This window comes from Protopterus annectens, chromosome 4.part0 (genome assembly GCF_019279795.1).
Source record: "Protopterus annectens isolate FY-2018-M chromosome 4.part0, PAN1.0, whole genome shotgun sequence".
Classification (NCBI taxonomy): domain Eukaryota; kingdom Metazoa; phylum Chordata; order Ceratodontiformes; family Protopteridae; genus Protopterus; species Protopterus annectens.
The window spans coordinates 1222289931-1222302167 of record NC_056733.1 but is presented as its reverse complement, the minus strand read 5'-3'; positions in this window follow the sequence as shown (position 1 = coordinate 1222302167).

Below are 12237 nucleotides of genomic sequence, written 5' to 3'. Positions count from 1 at the left end.
AATAGCGATCAGGGGTATGTAGGGAGATATAGCAGGAGATGGCAGGGCAGGAGGTAGGTTTGTTTAGGATGTTGTGAATTAGGAGGAGTTGTGGTACATCCACTACTGAAGTTTCCATTACCAATGACATGGGATAGAGAGAGAGGGATCATCCATTTTACTGCCTTTTAAAAGATCAAATGATGGTAAAAAATGCAGTTAGCTTTCAATATGTTACTACATGTTGCTGAATAATCTACTGCAAAATGTCAAATTTTACTTCGAATGTATGTAAATATATATGGACATACTTAATGGACAAATGAATTGACAGTGCCCAGGTTGATGATTAAAGAATTTTACAGATGCAAAGTTTTTTTTTTTTTTTTTTATTCTAAGTTTATTGAACCTACAGATATCTATGCTGGTGGAGAATTGTTAAAGATGGTTGCAGTTTTTCATTCAGTGAGCAACAGAGCAGCTAAATGTTTTATAAAAAGAGACGATATTTAAAAATAAAATAGGTCTGTGCTAACTGAATAGATGAGGGATCCTTGTGTAGTTTAAAAATAAAATAGGTAATTATTTTTTTCAGGTGGTATACGTGATAAGCTGTGTGATCTATGACAGTTACAGGAGATTCTGCAGAACTTGGCACTGTGTTCAAATGTCTGATTTTGGCAGTTATTACAGAGGATTAACAGCCTGAGCTGATAATGTGCTGTTTACTGTAACAAAGCTTACAGGGTTTGAGTCCTCCCACCATTATTTACCTACTGTGTGACTCAAAGTTACTTACCCAGACAGTGTTACTGTGACACCTGAAAAGGGGCACCTGCATCAGGTAAGCTAACCAAGTTAAAAATATAGATAGAATATAACTTCAAAAATGTTTTATAACCCACCTCAGATAAAGTGAGATGTTCTGTAGTAATTACAGAAAAGCCTATAAGTACACATTGAAGCAATCCCTCAGGATAACAAAATTTATTTCAAATAACCCGGGACAGATATCTATCACAAAGGGATGTCAGTGACGTTACAGTTGCCAATGACCTAATATTAACATAAATGTGTTAATTTTTAAAGTAAAAAGAGAAGCCAACAGCATAATACAGAAGGAGGAAAACCTTCCTCTTCTATTGAAAATCATCATAGATTGTGATAACCAATCTGTGGAGCTAGAGCTGGATTACTGAGTTATTTCTATAACATTTTGTCTACAACAGTGGATATCACTCCAGAATCAAAAGATAGCCACTATCACAAACAGGTTTATATAACTAGGGGACTAATTTTTGTCAGAGAAAAAAAAGCATATGAAATGTCTACATGAATTTCAACGGGGCATAGCAATTTGAGAGATTTTTGGTTAGTGAAATTATTTTAGCGAGTCCTGGTGATGCAGCTTGACCATTAGCTATCAAGCTCTTCTCTTAATATTCCATTCCAACCCCGGTGTAATTCTTGTTATCGTGGTTATTGCCATGGAGAGGAGAAGTGCAAAACAGCGTTTGTCTGGTATTGCCATACCTTTAACCTGTAAAGATTTTCACAGAATCTCCAGATTTTTGCCTTATAGTTTTGGTACATTTTTCATAAAATTGTAGTTTTCTGGCAAATTAGTGGCAAATCATTAAAGACTGAAGTTAGAAAATAATGACAGACATTTGAGTTTCAGACGTAATATCCTTCAGAACATTTGTGCTAATATAAAACCTGTTAATCTATCAACTTTCTAAGTTTGCAAGGGCAATATTTAAAAAATGTCCCTATTTTTTTACATTTGTTCCACTTTTATTTATGGCTTTGTCCAGATTTTTTGCTCTAAGAGTTTGAGAAGTATTGGTATTGCCTCCTAATGGGACCCTTCCAGCCTTTTATCCTCTTACGCTATTAAGAAAAAATCAACAAATCTATATTTTTAGGTGTATGTGGTTTAGCTCTTCTGGATAGTAAAAATGTCAGAAACCAAAACTGACTGACACACATTCCCCACCCTGAGTAAAAGGAAAGATGTAGTTCCTTTTAACAGATCTTAACATCCACAATGATACGGGATTTATAGAATTATCTCTATAATTTAAAAACCTCCACAGCTAAATTGCTTGAAGGAGCTATTCAAAGTTTCATCAGTACCTTTCTCACTCCACACTGTCTTCTTATTAGCAGCATGGATTCTAAACAAGGAACCAGCTAAGTAGCATGATCTACTGAGCAATCTATAAAGGTGAGTAGACCGATGTTAGATTTTTGGATTTCAGCAAGGCTTTTGATACAGTAACCTTTTTGTAACTGTTATGATTCTATGGGTTGAGACTTGCATCTCTTTCATTTCAATGATTAGAGCACTGTTTGTTAAAGCCATTCCCATGTTTGGCTCAGCTTTATGGCAGTTTGCTGTGGGAAATCGCATACACTGCATGAATATACAACTTTATATATGCTAAGACTAACCACAGGGAGCCTTGTTGTCATGTGGAGCACATCTATTCTACAAATCAATATGATAAAAGCTGTATTTCCCTAAATTATTCACCCATCACCAGGGTCTACTTATTAGTTTCCCCTCAGTGCCCTGTATAGATGCAGACACCTGGAGCTAATATTTTTATTTTAAAAGCACCCTTGAACTTTCACTAGAACCTAGTTGCACACAGGGTAACAAATTACAGTGACAAGCACTGCTCCCAGAGTTGCAAACCAGATACTCCTGACATTACTTTACAGCCTCATCACTACCATCTAAACAATATGAAAGGGCTTGTTGCCATGGATACGGACTTTCCTACTATCTCTGCTACCAGCTTGGTGGATATGGGTATCCTAAGGCAATGTAGAAATTGACTCATGTTTACTGACAGCCAGTTAATTCACAAACAAACTGCTAAGGTATGTGAGAGATGTATTTATACAATGTCACTGGAGGCAAAGCTCTCACATAAAAGCACTTCTAGTGTTCATAGGATCATAGGAAATTACTAGGCTATTGACCAGAGGTAATTTTAAGCCTATCCATTTCAACCCAATGTAATACCGTAGAGGTACTAGTGAATACCCAAGATTGCATTTAGTGATGACTGCCCCATGTCCAGAAAGATTGTGAGCACTATCCCTTGTAAGAATTTACAGTGCCCCATTCACTAATCCAGTTTTCTCTTGAGCAGTGTCATAGAGGTGCTCTGTTTCACATGAATTAGTAGCCTGTTCCAAAGATGTGGCAGTCGCTGGCAGATAAATCTGTCCCTCCACATGTCCTATTTAAATTGCAGGCCATATTTAAGTCCCTGGAATGGGTAGCCCTACACCCATTTGATTTACAGATATGCAGTAAGTTCATTAGGTTTGGATCTTGGGTTGCTCTGTAGGCCAGGCATAAGTTTCCCCTAAGAAGTCTATATGATACGGAGTATAGTGACAGGGATTTTAGTCAGTCCATATAATGCAAATGCTGGAGGCCCTTGATCTTCTTTGTTAGAAACCTCTGAGGTCTTTCTAATTGCTGTAGGTGCTTATTATGGCACACACTGAATGGGGCATTATAGGGTGGATAAGTGCCAAATATGGGGAGGGTTATAACTTTTGCTTTCGAGGTGATGCCTTTACTAATCAACTGAGTGATGTGGAAAGCTTTCCTTACAATGGTAGACAAGTAGTAGTTGAAGTTAAGGTTGCAGTCAACCTGTGATCTCAGGTCCCTTACCACTTTGTGGGTACTTAGGCTATTGTTATTGATTTGATAGTGTGAGGGGACATTGTTTGTGCCAAAGGGAATGATGATGCATTTCTTTGCATTCAGTTTGAGACTGTGACTAATACACCAGTCGCTGAGAACATTCTGGAGTATACTGACCTCATTTGGAGATTCAGTAATTGCAACTAGTTTACAGTCATCTGCACACTTGCTTAGCCACAACCTTTTAGTTTTGACCTGAACTACTAAGAAGCATATACCAAACAGCAGAGGCCCAGAACTGACCCCTGTGGCACCCCACTGGTAACAGGTCTGCTGGATGATGTGGAGTCACCCACTTTAATAGTGTGAGTCTGGCTTGTGAGCCAGTTGGCAGCCCATCTTACAATGAAGGGGTTTACATTCAGTTTGCTAAGTTTATCGGTAATGCCTGAATGTGGGATTGTGTCAAAAGCCTTTGCCAAGTCAAGGTATGCTGTGTGCACAGATTTGCCCTCATCAATAACCTTGGTCACACTTTCAAAGAAATTCACCAGATTTAACAGGCAGCATCTGCCCTTCACGAAGTTGAATTGGGAAGGATCCAGGGTTTGGAGGTCATCTATGTCTATATTTATGATGTCCATAATGATACGATGCATGGTCTTAAAGATATGGTTTGTTAGGCTTATGGGTCTGTAATTCCCTGGGTCTGTTGCTAGGCCACCCTTGTGGAGAGAATAACTGTAGGTGCTCTCGATTCTAAACGAACAATGCCTATGGTTAGTCTATGATTAAAAAGGGTACTTAGTGGTGATGCTAGTTCATGTTTTAGGCTATTTAGAAGGCAGTCTAGGATGTCATCTGGCCCCATAGAGGCCGTGCTCTTTGCCTTGGATAGGACTTTGAGGACCTGCTCTTCAGATATGGAAGGTGGGCAGGAAGTTTGGGGGAGGGTTTGTTGTAAGTTAGGAGGGGATAAGGGAGTGAAATTTTTGCCAAACGTATCCGCTAGTAGGTTCGCTATTTCTGTGAGGTCAGTGTGTGTGATACCATTGGCCACCAGTTCTTCACATGCATGGGTGCTATCCTTTAGGTTACATACATAGCTGTAAAAGGCCTTATGGTTATCCTTGGCAGGACTTGCTAGGTTTCTCTCAAAGGAGCTCTTGGAGGATTTGACAACTTGCCTTATTTGCCTCTTAAGGCTGAGGTGGGTGCTTTTCCATTGCTGGGTCTTTGTCTTTGTTTTCTTGGACAACAAAATTTTGTGTTTATTGTAGAGTTTGTTGATGCTGGAAGTTCACCATGCCAGCTTGATTTTACTTGAGGCTCTGGTTTTGGTTCTCTCTGGTACAGCCAAGTTTATGCACTTATCCAAGTGACTGTACAGGTCTTTAGTGTAAGCTACAGTGTAGTTCCAACTTTCAGCTTGGGTCAGGGTTGGAAAGCATTTATACCTTCACCTAAGAGGGTATAGTTTGCCTTGGTGAAGTTTTTTAGTCTGATTTCATTCTTTGTGAGTTCTGGTGCTAGTGTCACTTCGCAGGTGACTGATTTGTCATCAGTTTTAACTAATGAGGGTCCCAAAGTTGCAGCAGTGCACCTGTTTGACATGTTGTTGAGTACCAGATCTAGAATGTTTGTTCCTCTTGTTGGGATATGGACAATTTGTTCTAGGGCATTTGAATTCACCAAGTCAAGGAACTTTTTTAATAGCGAATTTGGGCTAGGGTAGGTTTCCCAGTTGATGGTGGGATAATTGAAGTCCCCCCATAACCAGTGTGTTTGGTAAATTTTGGATTGTCTTCAATTTAGTTAAGTAGGCTTTGTGGGTGTCATGACCCACAGAGAGGGATCTATAACTGTCTAGGACTTGAATGGGTGTCTTACCCACTGTAACCTGGACCTGGAGTAACTCCATGGAGTTGTCCAGTCTAACTAGACGAAAGGTGAATTTATCTCTAATATAAAGTGAAACACCACCTCCTTTTGTTTTCACATATTCATTTTGCAGTCCAAAAGTATGGAAGGCATTGTAGCCTTGCAGGGCCAGGGTACTCTCTGAGGCCTTAAGCCAGGTTCCTGTGACTGCACAGACTCTAAATTCTCTAGTGATAGAAGTGTTTCTAGGGAGTGAAGTTTTTGGTTTAAGCTCCTAGCATTTAGCAACATGACCCTTATTTTGTTCTGATTGGTTAATTTCATGTTGGTAATGTTGTTTTCAAGACCTTGCCTAAAAAAGGCACTATGGGGGAGGCAAGAGCAGCTGAAATCCTGGTTTTATCTCTGGCAAAAAAGCAAGGTTTGTTGACCATGACTTCACAGGCAGATAGGAACTGGATCCCCTTAGAATGACACCAAAAACTAAGGCAATTTATGAAATCAACCATTTTTGTTTATACTGTGGCATCATTCTTGGTGAGAGTAGTATGCCGCTCAAGGAAAGGGACAGACCTGTCTGTGACAAATACTCAGAGAGCTCAACCATATCTTTCTTCATATAGTCCAGTGAGGTACGTCTCAGGTCATTCACACAACATGAACTATGACAAAGTCATAACGGTACTTGTTGAGAGACCTGAGTGCATACATGATTTGGTGAACCCTGGCACCAGACTGGCAGCTGACCATGATTTTCTCCTTGTCTGACCTGGTGAGTGGGACATCATGTGTCTCACTATTGATTCTCCAATGACAAAAAACTTGTTTTTTTAGTGTTACGCTTTACGGGCTTGGTGGGTGAGATACTGGTATTGCTATGTGTCATGGGTGCTGTGAAAACTGTATTAGCTGTAGCAGACTTGTGTTTTGGAGGTCTCTGGTGTTTTGGTAAGTTTTTTGAGAAAACCTTCGCATATGTGGATTCACATGTTTGATTTGTACTATGTGTATGAGTAGTGATATGTGTGTGAGTAGTGGTACTATGTGAATATGTAGTGGTGGGTTAGTTGACAACCTTCTCTGTGTTACTGTTTTGAGTGAGAGAGAACATGGATTCTAGATTCTTGGTGTAAATGCATCTCTTGCACTCTGTACTAGACTGTGTTATTAGTAGAGTATTGTCTGTGTACATGAGGCAATTTCTACACTGCCTCAAGAGACCCAAGTCAACAAGGTTGGCAGGAGAAACAAGGGTAGTCCAACTGTCCATAATGCTAGTTTGAAGACTGTTGTCACACGAGGTGGCTTTTCATAAACGATCATAGAAGGGCTCGGCTAATGTATACTTCTGCCTGGGTTTTAAGGGAAAATTTGTTGAATTTAACTGTCCAGGTTTGGCATCCAATTGCGTGGCAGTGCACAGTGCTGTCTGAGACACAAACAAGCAGAAACCTGTCAGATGCAGGGTCTAAAGACCAGAAGCTAAAACTTGAAAAACAATGTATAACAAAATTCAAAAGGACCAATGAGGATGCTTATTCCAAGCCTTAGGCTGGCCTCCCTTTACCAGTCAGCTGCCAAGCAAACACAATTCTCTAACAAAAGTGCAGCTAGGACCCTTCCAATCCAAGATGGCATGTTAATCATGCTCAGAGCAAGCAAACAAACCACTACAAACAGTTCCAGAAGCAGCAGACCTGGATCTGGACTATGCTACAGCTACTAAATACCCTAGTTTCAGCAGGAAACACTAAAGAATATTTAACACAGCAGAAAAAATAGCAGGGAGACACTGAATAAAATGTTTAAAACAGCAGAAAATCAGCCAGAAGGCTCTAAAGAATTATTTAAACAGTTAACAGATCAGTTAATTAAATACTGCGTGATGGGAAAACCTGATCAGGCAAAACAGATAGCTTTAAAACAGTGAAAAATACCAGTAAATACGTGGTAAACAGTGGAAACAACAAGAAAGTTTGCTAAACAGTGAAAACAGCAATAAAATTTGATCTTACAGGCACAGTGTAGCAGGCAATTGCAGCATAACAGTGCAGTTTAGTGGTTTTAGTAGTGTTAAAAAGGTTGTTAGTAATACACACAGTGCACCCATTGCACACAGTTCAAAGCAGACACACAGACCCATATATGTGGGGGCACTTGCATGTGACCTTCCCAAACCCAAAAAACATCATAGATGAAGTACATATGACAAACACTCTCAACAGTCCCGAATGCAGTCTTTCAAAACAACACCCACATTAGCACATAAAGCCACATCTCATGGAGCCTCTATTTTTAAGCCCATAAGGCAAATCATCACATAATCCAACATTCTGTTCATTGTAGACTCCATTGAGAGACACTAATGTTCTTCTCACAAGTCTGAGTAAGGAGAAAGTCACAGTCAGTTGCTTATCTGGAGCTAGGATCCACCACATTATGTATGCACTCAGGTCATTGGACCGCAAGTACAAATATGACTTAGTCATAGTTCACGTGGGTGTAAATGACCTGAGACATACCTCCCAAGACTATATGAAGGGAGACATCATGGAGCTCTCGGAATATGTATCCCAGGCTGGTATGAGCCTAGCATTGAGCTGCATTTTACCTTCTACAAGGATAATGCCACAGTTCGAGCTAAAGATGACTGATAATTGGCTTAGTTTTTGATGACATTCTACAGGTATGAAATATTTGTCAGCATGTTAGAAAATGGTCAGCAGACCATGCTGCTTTGCCAGGGATGATCTGTATCTCTACCCTCTAGGAATCTGTATATGAGCCAAAACATCATCCTCTGGCATAGTGCATTTTTTAAACAATGCCAAACTGAAAGTACTTCCAACACAGCAAATGAAAACCAAGAAAATGTAAAGCTGTTACTGCTCAGTGCTAGGATCCTAAACAAGAAATTCCACTCCAACAAGCTCTCCTCACACTAGAGAATGCTGATGTCTGTGTGGTCACTGAGGCATGGTTTAAAGCTACAGAAAGCACACCAACAGTGCAAAGTTATAATGCTTTCTACACATTTAAACCAACTACTACATAGACAGGAACTAAAGGTGGAGGTGTCTCAATTTACATCAAAAATAAATATACCTCAAAACTGGTCAAACAGGATAATACATTTGAGCTTCTCCACATTTAAATTACAATAGGTAAAATCAAATACCACTTCCTTGCAAGCAATATGTTCCCTTGCATGACCCAGGAATCCTATAGCATGTATTTAACCTTGTGTGAAACATTCACCATCCAACCCATTATTTTATTCACGGGATACTTGGATTATCGCACTATCAACTAGGAATGACTTACGGCACCAAATATACAAGCACAGAGATTTTAATTTGCAAACAAAAAATCCCTGGACCAGGTTGTCAATACGCTAACCAGGGGTACAAACATCCTGGATCTGGTCCTCATTAATATGGGATGGTACTACACACCCCTTAGTGTAACGACTTTTTGGTAGGGTCAAACCACAAAACGGTCTTCTTTGATGTAAAAATAAAATCCGGAACCCCAGCTAGGCTAACTATCTACTATTAAGTTATAAGTTGGCAAAATTTCAAACTCACATAAACCTGTGCAGACCCATTCACATAAACCTTATACAAGCATAGCAATAGCTTCATAGAGGCAGCTGTACCCACCATGAAGAAGTACAGACCTAACTCAAAATACAAGCCACCCTGGTGGAATCACAATATTAATAGGGTGCATAACAGAAGGAAGAAAAGTATGGCAAAAAATAGGAGGTGCAGCACCCAGCAGGATAAAAGCACTCCCAACAATCTAAACAAACAACCCAGAGTATACATAAAGTCTACTAAAGCCATATTTGAGTTAAATTTGGCCTCCCAGGCAAAGAATAATCAGAAGGTATTTTTTAGCTATGCCCACAACCTCAAAGGAAATACACAATTGTTTGTAGAGCTCATTGTTAATGAGGGCACCTATAGTGAGCCAGAAGATATAGCAATCATACTGGCAGACAAATTCAGCTCTAACTTTACCAAGCTCTCCTCCTCAACCCCCTTCAGGAAATACCGTCAAATATGCCTCCCACTACTATCACTAGGGAAAAGGTCCTCAGTGGTCTCTCTCTAAGGCCAAGAGCACTGCATCGGTAGGCCTAGACAATATCCCAGGATGCCTTCTAAATGACATGAAACATGACCTATCAGGCCCTCTGGAATTGTTATTTAACTGTAACCTCTAAACAAGCTTTGTGCCTCATGACTGGAAAACAGCAACAACTATCACTCTGCATGAAGTTGGACCATCTACAGACCCTGGAAACCATAGACCCATATGCCTCACAAGTCTCATATGCAAAACCATGGAAAAACTTATCATGGAAATGATCAATAATAACATAGGAAACCTACAAACACCAGACCCAACCTGATTTGATTTTGCCAGTTGTAGGCCATGCCTATTCAACCTAGTGAATTTGTTTGAGAAGGTCACCAAAGCAATAGATGATGGCAAAATAGTTCACACTGACTAGCATGACTTGACTAAGGCATTTGACACAATAACCCACTCAGGCATCAGTGACAATCTCAAGAGGTAAGGTATAAACCCTTATGTCACCTGGTGGATAGCCAACTGGCTGACAGACAGGATCCAGGAAGTTAGAAATGGATTGGGGGTGGGGGGCACCTCTACAAAGTGGCATATCACAAGCTGAGTTCCTCAGGGATCAGTCCTGAGACCATTTTTTTTTTGGGCATTTACTTTTCTGTCGTGGCCAAAATCAAGGGCCTCTAGGTGACTAAATTTATAGATGATTGCAAATTAGGAGCAGTCATAGAATCCCCCACTGACACTAATGTTCTCCAGGAAGGACTGACACTTGCCAAATAACTTGTGGCAGAGCCATTGACTAAAACTAAATGCCAAAAAATGCATAATGGTATCCTTTGGGAAGCCATGCACCCCTGGTAACTGTCATATTGACAAAAGACCCCTAACAGTTGAATTAGTAGTCACGTACTTGGGGATATACATAGGCAGTATTCTAGCCTTTGACAGTCATGTATCTACAGTAGTGAGGAAATCAATCTATGTTGTGCAACGTATAAACAATGGTATGGCATCTAGGTCCAAGGAAGTCATTGTTTCACTGTATTCAACATTCATTAGTCCTATCATTGAGTATAATGCCTGCTTTGGTAATGTACCTAACCAGGCATATCCAAAACTGGAATGTCCCAGAGATTCTTCACTAAAAGAATACATAAGTAGCTTGTCTTCTGTAGCCTGCCTCATAGCCTTATCCCTGTATTCTACCTCCTACAGGTTGTTGAGGGGAGATCTATGCCTAGCATACAACACATTGTCAGACGCCTCCCTAATGGACCTTCTGCATATCTGCAAAACAAACAGCACCAGAATTACCTCTTCTAAAGACTTAAACCTTGCCTGTGCTATAACTAGGACCTGTGAAGCAGAGTTGCCCCTTAACATAATTCATGTGTAACTTGGACAATTGGATGGGGAACAGAAAGTTAATCCCTGGTTTTACATTTATATCTCTACTGGCCACAGTCAGCCTGTAAATATTTCATGTCCCACACCCTGCTTATAATTAACTTGTCTGGGTACCAGAACCTATCTGAGATTTGCAGTGCATGACTAGACTTAGAAAGTCCCTTGTCATGATTAACCTACTACAGAGCCTATGTATTGTAAGCGGGAAGCTAATCCATAATGTCTACCTTGCTTACTGACCATTCTACATACAGCTATGCATGGCAGCAGAAGTGAAGAAATATATTTGTTTCAAGTTTATGTATTTGAAAATATGGATATATTGTTTGCAGTAAGAAAATGCTCCAAATGCAACCAACAAGAATTCATTTCCTGTAAAAAAAAAATTAACAGAAAACTGAAAAGTCCAGATCAAGGCATTCAGTTTATTTCTCATTGTAAATGTAGTAGCCAAGAATAATGAAAAAATACAATGCATTACACTTTTGTACATTGTTGGAGAAGAAAGTTTGAAGAGATGTATCTTTTATTTCTTATTTATTTATTTATCTTTTATCCCTCATCAGGCCCATAATTGAGTACAATGCCCCTTTTGGGATGTACCTTACCAGACACCTGCAGCAACTGGAAAGACTCCAAAAGTACCTCACCAAGAGGATCAAAGGGCTCAAACAGATGCCATATGCTGCCCGGTTAAAGAAACTCCAGCTTTACTCAGTGGCATATCGCCTGTTCAGAGGCGATCTGTGCCTGACATATAAAGCCATGTCCAACCCGGAATTAATGGACATGCTGCACCTCAGAAAATCCAAATCCCATCGAGCCACGCTCGAGACTTGAACCTCAGCACTGAAATAAATAGGACATGCTGGAGGGACAGATTCATAATCCAGAGGCTCCCTTCACTCTGGAATAAAATCCCAGTCCAGGTTAGGCAGAGTCCCTCATTGACTCTCTTCAAGAGGAATCTTGATGAGTGGATGGGAGATCGAGGTTTAGTATCACTTCTGTGTCACTGTTAGACAGAGGCACAGTATACTAACCTCGAAAAAGGGCATAGCAAAATAAATTTAAAATGGGTGGCAAAAGCCAAACACATTCTGGCTAGGCTTATAAATGCCCTAGGGCAGATAGCCTAGTATGAACCTATGAACCTATTGTTGATTAGAAAAACAAAATAGCAGTTATTAAAT